This window comes from Amphiura filiformis, chromosome 16 (genome assembly GCF_039555335.1).
Source record: "Amphiura filiformis chromosome 16, Afil_fr2py, whole genome shotgun sequence".
In the NCBI taxonomy this organism is placed as follows: domain Eukaryota; kingdom Metazoa; phylum Echinodermata; class Ophiuroidea; order Amphilepidida; family Amphiuridae; genus Amphiura; species Amphiura filiformis.
Window position 1 is genome coordinate 816460 of NC_092643.1, and position 12844 is coordinate 829303.

The following is a 12844-nucleotide window of genomic DNA, read 5'->3' on the forward strand; positions in this document are numbered from 1 at the left end:
GGTCTAACGCCGACGGGTCCGAAAGTGATGAGATGAGCGTTGACAGTGCCTCAGCCTGAGATGCCGAGCATTGACTGCTCTGGGATCTCGGATGCTCAACCATCGAGGGAGCAGCTAGGGCAGAGGAGGGATCCCGAAACACGCTCTGGCCAGGGGCCGAGCGTAAGGGATCCGAGCGGTTGACCGGTGGACCATGGCTGCCGCCGGGGGTCGCTCTACCGTCCTGGACGGACGGGAGGCCTTCCGACGGTCGAGCCGTGGAACCATTGAGGTCGACCGCACACGGGGCGGACGCCTGAGCAGCGCCTACGCCCGGGGCACTCAACCCGACCGCAACTGGTGCCGTCGAGGAGTGGCCGCTCGGGCGCGAGCCAGCCCATTGCTCAGAGGATGCCGGGGCCGCATACCCACCTACGGCACTCGACCCGGACGCCGTAGCGCTCAGGGAGCCGCCGTGAGGGTACGAGCCTCCTAGCATAAGGGCGGGCGGAGCCAAAAAGGCTTGGGGACTGCCCGACCGAGGGACAGATAGAGAGATTGACTCTCTCATACCTGGTCTCCTGGAGCTAGAGGACCCAGGGGACGGAGGACAAACTCCCTGGCTGGCGGGGGCTAGGGACACTTTCTTCGCCGAGCCAGACGACTCCTGCGAAGAAGAACGGCGTTTGCGGTTCCTGTCCCTAAGCCCCTCCACCTTACGTTGGTGAGACTTCTGTAGTTTCACCTTATGGGCCAGGGACCTAGCCCAGGCCTCCTTGGACCAGTCACGGTCAATGGTGCACGGTTGGTCCGGTGAGCACGACCTACAAAGCAGGCATGCCTCATGCGCATCGTCTTTCCCAAGGAATGCCTTGCACGCAACACACTGCCGAGGTTTGCTTCTGGTCCCCAACGCCTTGGAGGGAGTACTCTCTTTAGACATTTTGATAACTACCTGTAATGGAGAAAGGGTAAGAAAACATGTAAACTCCCTCTCGTCTCCGAAGGACTGGAGGGAGGGACCCCGGCGTAAGAGGAGGGGATAAGCAAGAGTGTCAACCTGTAAGGGTCACAGACTCCCCAAGGGAGAACCCCTCCTCTACCGCCAGAGAACCCAAAACATGAAAAGGCGCACGGGATCCAAAAAGTGAACACGAGATCCCCTACTACTGAGAGGTGCGCATGGGAACAGTTTTGACATAGGCCCCCGCACTATTAAGCGAAAAACCGCGAATTTTAAGCTTACCACATGTGCGAGGAAAAATGAATCAAAACACCGACTACGAAAGCCAAAGTAGCCGGGACAGAAGGGAGATCGCCAAGAAAAATCCCGGCGACCTCCCAGTGGAATTACCAGGGGGGAGCCGAGTGAAAACCTATGAATATTTTACTTGGGCGGTCTCACTTCGGCCACAGAGACTACGAGAAACTAGCAAGAAAAAAACATCACAAATGGAAAAAAAATCTTGCTAAAGTTACAGAAAATATCACCGAAGTGATTACTGATACTTGCGTAACCGTTACTCGGAAATAAGCCTCACGCTGCTACGATATTTCTCAACAGAAATTGGAGCTATTCGTAAACACGTCCTTGTTGGTCGCAAGAAACGAATTGGTGAGGGCGATATCTCGTTAGTGTTGGGCGACACCAACACCTGGGCGTTGTCATCCCCGTTCTTCCGGGGTGCCAAAACCTTTTCTGTGGTACAGGGGTTTCTTGTGGTCCCAAACTTCGTTTTGTGCATAGATCAGGTCGTGGGAGGTAAGTAGAGGGTGCGCAGTGTATTCGATGTTCCCCGTGAATACAAATCCTTCAGATCATCCTCGTTCAATTTCAACTATGCCTCAAGTATGCACACACTAGCGGGTTTTTCGCGGCCAATTTTTAAATGAAGCAACCCTTGTTGCGCACCTGTATGCGGTGAAAGCGAAATCGATAACCAATCCCGTGCGAACAAGGTTTGTCGTATTTTTTCAGTTCATAGAAGAATGAAGCTTTAGTAAAGGTATCTATAAGAGGGAAAGCATCTGCGTGTTGCATTACGAGTGGTCTTGTCCATATAACTCAATAACGATCAACATAGAGGTGCAACAAGGGCAATTAAAAGATCCAAACTTTATCTTCTTGTGCACGAGCTGTAACTTTTACATGTAAGATGTTCTTGACAAGCTAGATGTAACGGCTTGAAAGAAAACAATATTTATGTTGTACATCGTGAGCTTAATTTCAATTTGACCATATTTCCTTCTAGCATATGTTTGACATGACAGCCATGAGCTGAACTTGTTAAGAGATTATGTGTAAATGCATGCATGTTGAGATTTTGCCCTATAGCGGGTCGTGCTTTAAATAGGTAACCGGCTGAAGGCGAGGTGTGGAAACATCTTTGATTTTAAAGCGCAAATTAAATCGAGCAAATCCAGAAATATTAATAATGTCATATTACTTCCAAGTGTCTAACATCCAAAGGACGCCAAACGCGCTAATCCCGGTCATTATCCGCGGCGATTTTTTTCCTTCATTTTTCCATTTTTACAATAATCACGTGATCATCAAAAACCAATTACGGTATGAAAAGACGTTCGATAACACTGAAGATTCAGAAACAAATGGCTAAAATGTTAAGGGAAAGCCCCTGCAAAGTTTGTTAAATTCAAAATAATTCATACATATATCTAATTAGAGGAGTTTATCTTAATGAAGTTCATCATTGGTAAATACTGGTATTTACTATATAGAGTAAGTCATTTTGGTGCGTTGCTGCTACGCATCACCTTATTCAATGCACAATCATTGACTTCAATCCATAGTGGTGTATCGTGGGAAAATCGGGTCTGTCGAGTTGTGTAAATTAGATATTCATTATATCTTGTATTTGATGTGAAATTTCAGTAGTAAAATAAATAGATTTTATCTTTAAACAACTTTCAAAACAAATAAAGACACACTATTACTAGCAAATTGAAAGAAAAAATACGTACAAAACAATACGTCACTATGGAAAACACTTAAATCACAATACCCTAACCTTACGCCGCCTCGGTCGACGTGTAATGCCTATTGTGTTACTTTTCGTCGGCTTGCGTATCGATCCGATACGCCACTATGGAATGTAGCGAGTTGATACGCCACTATGACATGCAATGTTTTTCATTTTGCCCATTTATCTTAGTTTGTTTACTATTATAAAATGTGTTTGAAAAGTGGCGTAAAGTCGATACCCATAATGCAAAACAAAAAATTTCACTTTGTAACGATACGCGAAATTTAATTAATTAGCTAACTTAGCTTAGCTAATTAGCTAAATTAGCTAACTTTGACTGCAGAGACTTAGCAAAATGAAAGAGACCATCATTTAAAACATATGTGCTATTTAAATCATCATACGCTATTATTGAATAAAGCCGACGATAGTAACTGGCTGACAATTTGACTTTGAATTTGACTTGGCTTCATGCAATTATCTCCATTAACAAAATAGTTTGAAATGTCAAAACATGGAATAGGCTCTTACTGCTACAATAAACACATTGCTCCTTTACATAAATCGGAAGGATGGGCAGCTTCAATACGTATTATACCTTTTCATCAATACGTGCACTTCTTAATAACCGGCAGATCACGTCTTGACAGCTTTTACATGTACCAATATCCATGATGATCAATAATGAAAAAAAATTACTGACAAATTACCAGTGGTAAACATATTGTTATGATTACAGACCAAACAAATGTTTTGCATTGATTTAAGAGTACATTTCCCTGACCCAGTTTGCCGCGAGGAGCAATTTCAACCTTTATGCCATACCACGTATTCTAACTATGTTCAGTAATGAAGTAAGAGAGTACGTTTCCCCGTGCCATCACTGCCGCGTATCATAATTTTGATCAATAAAATGTGTCATTAGTGAAGTGGTACATTTCTCTGATTCAGCATTACCGCTTAACATCAATGCTGTCCATAGAGCCATCATGACACTATTAACGAGTGTTATTACCAAAGTTGAAAATAAGAGCTTTTCTATTTGGACTCCGTTGTGAAAAAAGTGGTGTCCTGGTTCATCTGAATCTAGTCGGGACAAGGACTCACTTAGGCACAACATCGTTTTTGGTCCTATAGCGCTATTGGTGCCCGAAGAGGTACCGATGGCACTTTTGCTCGGACACTTTTGTACAGTGCATTTATTTTTTTATTTAAATAAAAAATAATAACACTGTGCAACTGTTAATTATTATGCTTGATACAATTTATTATATCTCCAGGGAGTGATGTTAAGATTCATCGGTACCTAACCGGGCACCGAAAGTATTATAGGACCAAATTGAATGTGGTGCCTTAAGTCGGGACCAGGAATCACTGTTTACTAACAGTTTATTATGTATGCTCTTATAACCATTGGTATTGTTCAATAACCTCCGTGGCAATAATAGCTCAAATTCTGACCTCAAATTGCAGAGAAACTCCATTGCGATTCACCATTTCCTATTACTTGGGTACATTATGATGAACTGATTCAGGATTTAAAAAAAAGAGTGCAGCATGGTGTTAATCTCAATGGGCTACAGTAGGCAAATAATGGGTCTGAAACAAAGCTCATAGACCATTTATTTTCACCCTTGGTGGTTACAGACAGCATCTTAGACTCCGACAAATGTGTTTTGTTTGTTATTAAAGAAATACATTTTCCCGATTAACTTTGCCGCATATCATGAAATTTATATTATTACATTACTAAACGAAATCATTTCCCATCGCATGAATGCAGTTTTTGCAATATATAAGTATTATATAAAGCATATGTTTCAAGTTACGTTAATAAAATACTGAATCTATCGAAAAATAGTAATAATATTTGACTAGATCACGTCATATAGTTATTTGGTGATTTTATAGGTTAAACGATCAAAAGGAGGACAGGCCATGTAGATATTCTGCCGATCCTTTCCACAATCAGGATATATTTAAAGCATGGTCGTAGATCCGGTGATGGTATTTAGATGGTGGATGGTCCATTCAATCATTCCCCCATGTTGACGCCTGTATGTGGGTGTATTATATCTCCAGGGACTAAATTTATACACCTTTTGCACAATATTGCACCAATTTAGCTTTAATATGGCATAAATTTTCGCGCGCCATTTTTTTCTGTTGCCAAAAGATGCTGGATTCACTATACTCGGACATTTTAACAACCCTATCCCCCCAATGTCAAAATGAAATCTACGTCACTGATTTAAAGTCTTTAAAGTCATTTTTAAAGTCTCATCCTTAATAAGGTCCTGAACGTGATCTATGTAATACCGTGTATATTATGATTCTTGGGGAAGTGTAATTGACATGGGCTTACCTATTTCTATGTTTTCATGAGCTGACAATTACAATTAAAGGACGTAAGGTTTCTCCGTATTTATTAGACAATTCATTGAAAGAATAATTATGTCATCAGCACACATTTAAGTGACCATGAAGTGCAAATGAAATTTAATAGTAAAGTCAAAAAAAAAAAGGAATAGTGCGGGCAGCGAAACAAAGAAGAACAACTTTATTCAGCTTTATGTCCTTTTTTTATTTCCATTGTCATTGTTTTGAATCACATGAAGAACATAATATGTAGGGTTGAGAACCAGCAAGGAACTCACAAAGGAATCCTGAGTGAGTTATGGCTTTATCTCACAAATAAACCCATTGCTGCCCTGTTTAAGGTGGTACTACACCCCCTATTAAATTTTGTGACTAATTTTGCATTTTTCTCAACAAAAAACTACACAATGGTAACAAAAGTTATAGGGGCAAGGAATCCAATTACTTCACTGAAATATCAGTGATTCTAGACAAGTAGTTCATTATATATGTTAAGAAATGAGGTACATTCTAGTGGTACCTCTTTTATTATCATAAATAACGTACCGCTTGTCTTGAGTCACTGAAATTCCAGTGTAGTAGCTGGATTCCTTGCCCCTATAATATACATAACTTTTGTTACCAGTGTGTTATTATTTTTGGAGAAAAAATTCAAAAATAGTCACAAATTTATTAAGGGGTGTGGTACCACCTTAAACATCGGAACTAAGGTAGATCGAAATTCATACAAATGAGCGAAGTATATACTTTACGCTAGCAGGAACAAAACAAGTTGGTATCATAATTTGTATAATGGTCGTTACTCTTGAATACTAATAATGTCAACGAAATATTGATAATGATTTCAACAATGCCTTTAGGAAACAAAAGGTCGCAGTATTCGTCTGTATACTTCCTTCAAAATCCTTCTTATGCACAATAACGATTGGGTGAGACTGAACAACATACAGAAAATGACAGGAAACATTTATTAACAGACAGAGAAACTAAATTAGCCTATGCATGTACTCGTACAATTATATTTTATCCTTTGACTACTTCATAAAGAAGCCTAGTCGGTGGTGACAAACGTGATTTGTGGATCTATTTGTGAATTCCTGCACGTTTGAAAATCAGAAGCGACTTGTAAAAAAAAATAACCCACGAGAGCAGTGAGCGTCGAAAACCAAACACAGAGTCGATACGCGTTACTCGTGCCTAGGAAAACCCAGGGCACGTTTGCTGTCCCAAGAGTGCGTCTTTATCGATGTTCATAACCATTTATGCCAGCTCAGACCACACTGAAACTGTTTTGTTTCCCCAGTGAAAAAAGTTGAGAGAGTCTCAGAGACAGAGACAAAATGTTTACATATCTTTCAGCATCTCCATCTTTTCCTCTGTCATTCCCAGATGTGTCGCTATCGACCGGATCGTAGTTTACTTGAGGTTTCGTGCATTTCCAAAATTGGTTTCGGATGCACAGTTTTAATGGGTCAAGTTCCCTCCTAACTCTGAATTCCACCTTAAAGTCGTGTAAACACAGCGAGTGTCATGTATGCATACTTTCTGTACCATCGATAATCTATTGGAATCTTTCATCACCGAAAAATCCTTTATTAGCATATAAAAGGGAAAATAAATAGCCTTTAAATTCTTAGCTAATCCCTATTGTATGGTAGGCTCAATAAGTTTTGACTTTGAGTGTTTAGAGTTCAACGTCCAGTTTTTACCATTTGTTGTTTTTTATTGCTTTTTATTACCGGAAAGCCTTAGTTTACCTTTGATCTTCGGAAAGAAAATATACAGTGATGGTGGAAGCGAAGGGATAGAGAGGACTTACCCTGTCCCTAAATATGGCGGGCGCGGTACCCTCTTAATATCCTAAGAGAAGAAAACAAATTGTAAATTTTTAAAGAAAAACATAGAAACTATTGACCATCCCTTTTCTAGAAGAGGTCCGTGTAAAATAAAAAGGGGCCACAACACCCCCACAGTACCTTGGTGGATACCTGAAAGCGATGTTGCTATCCACTCTTGGAGTTGTCGTAAAGTACATCTGAAATATAAATTGTAATACTAAAGCCATGTGGTAACACCAATTAACACAATTTCATCAATTTCAACATTTCAAAATTATATACAATACTAATTTTCTCAAGTGATTCCTTATATATCTCGTATCCATTCTAAATTTAATTTCCAATTAAATTGGAGTAAGGAATATGGAGGTTACTACAACATATTGGCCTCTATTTAATATCTAAATGAATCATGTTGTTGAGCATCAATGGACATTTTTGCCAGACTGCTTCGCTTGAGGCAAAATACATCCAAAATTATACTTGGACGAGGCAGTAACACAAGAATACGAGGCACATTTACCGGTCATTGATGACGGTTAAAGTCAAGTCAGGGTTCAAACATTAGATAAGGAATATATATAGGATGGATGAAACTTTGTTTTATTCAACGTCAGATTTTTCAGTACATGATTGTCTTTTCCTAGCACGGCAGATTTCTACAAAAATGAGCAATTTTTGAGAAAAGCACCAAAATTGATTTTCCATGCCAATTTTTTTCGGTCCGCCAGAACAACTTACCCTTAATATCAAAATTGATGAAAACTGCATATTTGTGTTCTAAAGACACAAATCTAGAAAGTGTTTCTTAAATTTTTAAATTTTTCCTTCGTTTTAAAAATATGGGTCAAAAAGGACCAAAATTTGGAAAAAATTCAAAAATTTGAGGAAACACTTTCTAGATTTGTGTCTTTAGAACACAAATATCTAATTTTCGTCAATTTTGATATGTAGGGTAAGTTGTTATGGCGGACCGAAAAAAATTGGCATGGAAAATCAATTTTGGCACTTTTCTCTGCTGCCATGCTAGTTGGATTCCTTGCATCATTTCCTTTCTGAAAATATATACTTTTATGTACTTATCATCATTACTTTTAAAGATACAATACAAAACAATGTCCCAAATTTCCCACTTTGAGTGATCCTGTGTGCCACCTTAAAATTAAGTGGAATAGTCCATTGCAAGGTTATTTGAATTGAATTTGAAAACCAGGTCAATTTTTATTTATTTATCAACTAATTCTGTTTGTAATATCCAATCATACTACCCCAATCTTACTGCTTTTATCCAATACCCAGCCTGCACATTTAGCCCGAAGATAACCCTCAATCAAAGTGGCCGTGTTTTTATATCACAATCGATGCCAGAAAGAGAAAGAAATTAATTAAAAACCGTTTTAACCAATTTGAATTTACTGGCGTATAAAAAAAGTTCTTCGTGAGATAAACCTAGAACGAAATATTTTCAATTGTAATGTTTTGAAGCAAACAATTTCAATACTAAAAAGGGCAACGAAGACGTGAGTAGCTCGCTAACGTACTTTTAGTCGAACCCATCCATTACTATGTACTTTTCTAGCTGTACCTTAAGGGTCTACTTGCTGCCCCTCATGAAACATCGACTAACACTCTTTTCTTCCATGATTGCGATACATTATGCACAAGCAATTCGATGTTCCCCGTGCCTACAAATCCTTCAGATCATCCTCGTTCAATTTCAACTATGCCTCAAGTATGCACACACTAGCGGGTTTTTCGGGGCCAATTTTTAAGTGAAGCATCCCTTGTTGCACACCTGTATGCGGTGAAGGCGAAATCGATAACCAATCGCGTGCGAACAAGGTTTGTCGTATATTTTTTCAGTTTAGAGAAGAATGAAGCCTTAGTGAAAGTTATCTATAAAAGGGAAAGCATCTGCGTGTTGCATTACGAGTGGTCTAGTACATAGAACTCAATAACGATCAACATGGAGGTACAACAAGGGCAATTAAAGATCCAAACATTATCTTCTTGTCCACGAGCTGTAACTTTTATTTTTTTATGCATAGCTTTCTCGACAAGCTAAATGTAACGCCGTGAATGAAAACAATATTTATGTTGTACATCGTGAGCTTAATTTCAATTTGACCATATTTCCTTCTAGCATATGTTTGACATGACAGCCATGAGCTGAACTTGGTAAGAGATTATGTGTAAGTGCATGCATGCTGAGATTTTGCCCTATAGCGGGTCGTGCTTTAAATAGGTAACGGGCTGAAGGCGTAGTGTGGAAACATCTTTGATTTTAAAGCGCAAATTAAATCGAGCAAATCCAGAAATATTAATAATGTCATATTACTTCCAAGTGTCTAACATGCAAAGGACGCCAAAATCTCTTGTCTCGGTCATTGTCCACGGGGATTTTTCCCTTCTTGTGAATTTTATTTTCTTCTTCTTGTTATTAGCCTTAATCCATATAATAATCACGTAATCATCAAAAACCAATTACGGAATGAAAAGACGTTCGATAACACTGAAGATTTAGAAACAACTGGCTTAAACGTTAGGGAAAGCCCCTGCAAATTTGGTTAAATTCAAAATAAATTATCGATGGTTGAGAGCCAGTACGCCTCAACTCACAATCACCTGCCACATAAAATGAGCATAAAGTCGCCAGGGCACTATAGAAGATACAGTCCATTAATCATGACAAAATTTAATAGAAAACAAAAGACATTGTGAATGAAATATTGATTTTTGAAGACCAAAGAAAAGCGCTAACTTTATGCTCAATTTGTGAGAGCTGGTCACAGTGAGTTACGGCTTTCTGGTTCTGAATATCCAATTAGAGAAGCTTGTCATATGAAATTCATCATGAATATTATTCTGGTATTAAACGTTAAGGGAAAGCCCCTGCAGAGTTTGATAAATTCAAAATAATTCATACATATCTAATTAGAGGAATTTATCATATGAAGTTCATCATTGGTAAATACTGGTATTTACTAGAGTAAGTCATTTTGGTGCGTTGCTGCTACGCATCACCTTATTCAATGTACAATTCATTGACTTCAATCCATAGTGGTGTATCGTGGGAAAATCGGGTCTGTCGAGTTGTGTAAATTAGATATTCATTATATCTTGTATTTGATGTGAAATTTCAGTAGTAAAATAAATAGATTTTATCTTTAAACAACTTTCAAAAGAAATATAGACACACTATTACTAGCAAATTGAAAAAAAAATACGTACAAAACAATACGTCACTATGAAAAACACTTAAAACACAATACCCTAACCTTACGCTGCCTCGGTCGCCGTGTAATGCCTATGGCGTTACTTTTCGTCGGCTTGCGTATCGATCCGATACGCCACTATGGAATGTAGCGAGGTGATACGCCACTATGACATGCAATGTTTTTCATTTTGCCCATATTTCTTAGTTTGTTTACTTTTATAAAATGTGTATGAAAAGTGGCGCAAAGTCGATACCCATAATGCAAAACAAAAAATTTCACTTTGTAACGATACGCGAAATTTAATTAATTAGCTAACTTAGCTTAGCTAATTAGCTAACTTAGCTAACTTTGACTGCAGAGACTTAGCAAAATGAAAGAGACCATCATTTAAAACATATGTGCTATTAAAAAAAAAATGACCAAAAATCACCATACGCTATTATGGAATAAAGCCGACGATAGTAACTGGCTGAACATGTGAAATCCAAACTAATTTGACTTGGCTTCATGCAATTATCTCCATTAACAAAATAGTTTGAAATGTCAAAACATGGAATAGGCTCTTACTGCTACGTACAATAAACACATTGCTCCTTTACATAAATCGGAAGGATGGGCAGCTCCAATACCAGTAGACTTCGGTTGTATATATAAATTTATTTATTTATTTATTTATGCGACGAAAAACGAAAACCCTGTTCTATTTTGAACAAATTGGGAAACAATTTTTTTTCCTGTACAAATGAATGCCGACCCCAAATTTCGGAAATTTCAGGACAATTTTTTTTTGCATTTTCTCAAATTGAAATTTATTTACAGATTTTTGTGATTTTTTGGGTTATTTAAAAATTTTTTAGAAAAATACCAACCGACCGACCGACCCTACTTGAAAGGTCCGTTCGCCCGTAGAACAGGGTTTCTCTCTTTCTCGCCTTACTTATAATTTTATAAATATTATTTGTCCCCCCCTTCCCCCGAAACCACCCCTCCCTCCTTTTACACTCATAAATTAATTGTTTTTTGCTAACTTTCCCCTTCCGTGTAAAGTAAAACTTTATAAGCCGGTTGAATCAAACTGAACAAAATTGACGTATACAATTACAATATAATACCATGACAATAATGTGTATGACGAGATCTAACTTACTAGCTGAATAAACCTCAAACCATGCATCACATACGTGATTGTACGTCAAATTGTCATATAACGTATGAGCGTGATGTATAGTATACGAGTCTTCCTCAACATCTTCCAGCCGGGATGATTAGATCATGATTAGATTAGATTAGATTAGATTTATTATTATCTTTTCATGTACAGTCATCTACGTGTTTATACTCTAAATTGTACGTCAAAGGGTGACAAAGGGTGTACAGATTACCGATTTAGCATGGGGGACACAAAAAGGTGCTTAAAAACACATTTTGAATTTGTTTTTCTGTCCATTTGCGAGCGGATGAGTAAGTTAGAGTTAAGGAGGTCGGGCGGGGACATCTAGCCTATTAGTTTGAGAGGGTCATTATACCGAAAAGGGCTAAAGTTATAGTTTCCTCAATTTACGTTATAATTAGAGTTAAAATTAGGGTCAGAGTTATGTTCATTGGCGGCACTACGGGGGGAGATACTTATCTTGACTCCCAAATAAATAAATCCATAACCCCTTCCTTCCGAAGAAAATGACAGCCCCCTAAGTTCCCTACGTGCAAACATTATCAAATAACATCATCGGCAGCTACCCAGTTCTGACCTTAATGCCAGTAAGAATCATATTTCGTCATCAATATGGCCAATTGCCACGCCCATTTAGCACGGAAATAATGAAATATAACTTTTTTCCGTCATAATTTTTTTTTGTCCGTAATGGAAAATCCAAATAAAGAGTTTATCTTTCGGGTCAAATTATTTTGCCCTTTGCAATCAATGCCACTATTTTGCAAAACCAATTTTCCTTGTAACCTGTCATTTTCGCCTATACTTTTGCGTGTGGAATTTGTGCACATCCGGGTACCTTACATCGTTGAACACGGTATGGCGACTTGTAGATGTCACGTGCGCATTTATAAAAGCGCATTTATATATACACCCGAAGTCCACTGAATACATATTATACAACCTTTTACATCAATACGTGTACCTCTTACTATAACCGGTAGGACACGACTTGACAGCTTTTACCAATATCCATGATTACTCTGATCAATAATGTTTATTATTACTGAAAATTACTGACAATTTATCAATGACCAATATTGTTATGATTGCAGACCAAATAAATGTTTGGCATTGATTTAAGAGTACATTTCACTGACCCAGTTTGCCACGTGTGATGTCACGGAGTAATTTCAACCTTTATGCCATACCACGTATTCTAACTATGTTCAGTAATGTTAAACAAAGTAAGAGAATGCATTTCCCGTATGCAAGCATTGCCGCATATCATGAGTT